This window comes from Echinops telfairi, unplaced genomic scaffold (assembly GCF_000313985.2).
Source record: "Echinops telfairi isolate 266 unplaced genomic scaffold, ASM31398v2 ScPeMD7_443;HRSCAF=831, whole genome shotgun sequence".
NCBI lineage: Eukaryota > Metazoa > Chordata > Mammalia > Afrosoricida > Tenrecidae > Echinops > Echinops telfairi.
The window spans coordinates 53,177,030-53,180,451 of NW_022104341.1; positions in this window are offsets into that span (position 1 = coordinate 53,177,030).

Below are 3,422 nucleotides of genomic sequence, written 5' to 3' on the forward strand. Positions count from 1 at the left end.
TACTATGTCAGGAATAACATAAGAGGAATGGCATGGCATTCGTTGTCAAAAAGGACCCTGCAAAGTCAATCATGAAGTACAGTGCTGTCTGTGATAAAATTATATCTAAAAGCCTGCAGGGAAATCCAATCAAGACAACTACTATTAAACTGTATGCACCAAGCAGCAAACTAGTATTGAAGAAATGGAAGAATTCTACCAGGACTTCAGTTTGAAAATGATCAAATATGCAATGAAGATGCTTTATAATTATTGGTGATTAGAATAAAAAAGTTGAAAACAGAGGAAAGAAGAGTATATGGACTGGGCGACAGAAACGCAGCTGGAGATGGCATGAGAAAACGCTGCGAAACCAGCCACCTGATCACAGCAAGTACCCCTCTTCCCACTACACAAACGGCAACTACAAACATGGACTTCTCCAGATGGAACACACAGAAGGCAGATCGACCACATCTGTGGAAGTCAATTTGCTGAGGAAGCTCAATTTGAGCCCAGTCCAGAGGCTGACTGTGGAAAAACCATCAATTGCTTACACGTAAGTTCCAGATAAAGCTGAAGAAAATTAAAAACCACAAGAGCCAAGATATGTCCTTGAGTCCAACCTACTCGAATTTCGAGAACAGATTTGAAGCAGGAACACTAATGGCAGTAGATCAGATGAACTGTTGGAGGACATCAAGAACATCATTTATGAAAAAGCAAACAGTTATTAAAAAGAGAGGAAAGAAAGAAAAGACGGAGGTGGATGTTGACGACGAGGCACTTGCTCTTAATCGCAGAGTAGTTAAGGCAAATGGAAGAAATGGTGAAGTCAACTGATTTGTACAGAAAAGTTTCAAAGGGCATCTTGAGAAGACAAAATCAAATATTATAAGGAAATGTACAAACACCTAAAGTAAGAAACCCAAAAAGGAAGAACATGCTCAGCATATCTTAAACGGAAAGAACTCAAGAAAACTTGATGCCTGGAGTTGAAATCATAGATTTTATGGGAAAAATACAGCATGATGCAGGAAGCATCAAAAGAGGATGGAAACAATCTACAGAGCCACTGTAACCAAAAGAGCTAGGTGACTTTCAACCACCTCAGGAGGCAGCAGATGAGCGAGAACACATGATACTGTAGGAAGAAGCTCAGGCTGCACTGAAGGCATTGGCCCAAAGCACGTCTCTAGGAATCGATGGAACACCAACCGAAATGTTCCAGCAGGAGGATGAAGCTCCAGAAGCACTTACTCATCTCTGCGGGAAAACTTGGAAGAGAGGTACTTGGGTCACTAACCGGAAGAAATTCCTACTTGCACTCATTCCAAAGAAAGGTGGCCCAACAGAATGCTTAAACGAGCGCAATATCATGGATATTACATGTAAGTAGAATTTTGCTGAAGACCGTCCAACAAAGGTTTTAGTATTACGTTGACAGGGAATTGCCAGAAGTTCAGGACGGATTCAGAAAAGCACTTGGAACAAGAGAGAGAATTGCTAATGTCAGCTGTATCTTGGAGGAATCAGAGAATACCAGAAAAAGGTTTATTTGTGTTTTACTGACTATGCAAAAGTATTTGGCTGTGTGGATCATAACAAACTACGGATATCCTTGAGGAGAACGGTCATTCCAGAACACTTCACTGTGCTCATGCAGCACTTGTACATGGATGTGGTAGTCTGGGTAGGCCAGAGAAACAAATCCACAGAAACTCACATGTGTAGAAGAGAGAGTTTTATATAAAGGGTAAGTGTACATTAAGAAAGCATCCCAACCCAATCCAGTCCAAGCCCATAAGTCCGACATTAGTCCATATGTCCGACACCGATCTACAAAGTCCTCCTCAAAATCACAAAACTCAGGCAATGGCGCCAAATGCATGACGATCACAGGCCAGTGGGTGGAAAGTCTTTGGATTCAGTGGTTGTATAAGCATCTCAGCGCTGGCAGGGGTCTCCACGCAGCTTCTCCTGCACCCAGAGCTGCATCAGGGTAGGTCCGTGTGGTCTCTCCTCAAGGATGTCTCGCAAGAAGTGAGCCTTGCCACTGAGGCAGAGAACCAGCTAAGGCAGGTGCAACTGGTCTGACCATCAGAGCAAGAGACCGAAAGGCGAGGTTCACTGGGCCATTTATCTCTCCATCCTTCAATTAAACTGCCCACATGTGTTCATTGGCCAGGTTGACACAATAAACCTAACTATCACAATGGATCAAGAGGCAGTTGTGCGAAGAGAACCAGGGCATGCTGCATGGTTGAAAATCAGGAAAGGCGTGTGTCAGGGTTGTAGCCTCTCACCAGACTTGTTCAATCTGTATGCTGAGCAAATCGTCAGAGAAGCTAGATTATGTGAAGGCAAATGTGACATCAGCATTGGGAGCAGGCTTTTTAACAACCTGCAACATGCAGATGACACAGCCTTGCTCTCTGACAAGTGAGAAAGACGTGAAGCATTTGCTGATGAACATCAAGGATCACAGCCTTCAGTATCAATCGCCACTCAGTGTCAAGAAGACCCAAGTCCTCATAACTGGGCCAATCGGTACTATCATGGTAAAGGAAATGTTGAAGATGGCAAGGAGTTTGTCTTGCTTGGATGCACAATCAATGCTCGGGGCATAACAGTCATGAGATCAAAGACTCACTACATTAGGCGGAGGGCCATCAAAAAGGGGGAGGCCCACAAGGAAATGGACTGACAGCGTGGCTACAAGAAGGGACTCAAGCTTAGAAACAGCTGTGAGGCTGGAGCAGGGCTGGGCAGTGGTTCTCTGCGCTGCGCACGCGTCCGAACCAATTGGCTGTTGTTAGGTGCCATAGAGTCGACTCCAACCCATGGTGACTGTATACACAACGCAATGAAACACTGCACCGCCCTGTGCCTTCCTCACAACGCTTCCTATGCCTGAGACCATTGAGGAAGCCATCCCCTTCTTCACGGCCCCTTCACTTTACCAAGCACCATGCCCTTCTTTCTCCAGGCACTGGTCTCTAAAGCATGTGAGAAGCCTTGCCACCCTGTCCTCTAAGAAGCATTCTGGCCTGACTTCTCCAAGACAGATGAGTTTGTTCTTTGGGCACACCACGGAGCCGTCAATAGTCTTCTCCAGTGCCACAATTGAAATGTATCAATTTTTCATCAGTCTCCCTAACTCAAAGTCGAACTTTCACATGAATACGAGGCAATGGAGAATAGCATGGCTTGGTTCAGGCGCACCTTAGTCCTCAAAGTAGCATCCTTGCTTTTCAATACTCTAACGGCGTTTTGTGTAGAAGATTTGCCTAATTCACTGTACTTCATATATTTTAGAAAGCATATGTCAACATGTTCATGTGTAACCTTTTAATTATCTGATGTTGAAACTTTAACTTTTCTCTGGTTTTTTAACTAGCAGAGTGTACACTCAGTGTAAAATCAAATGGCCAAAGTAATTG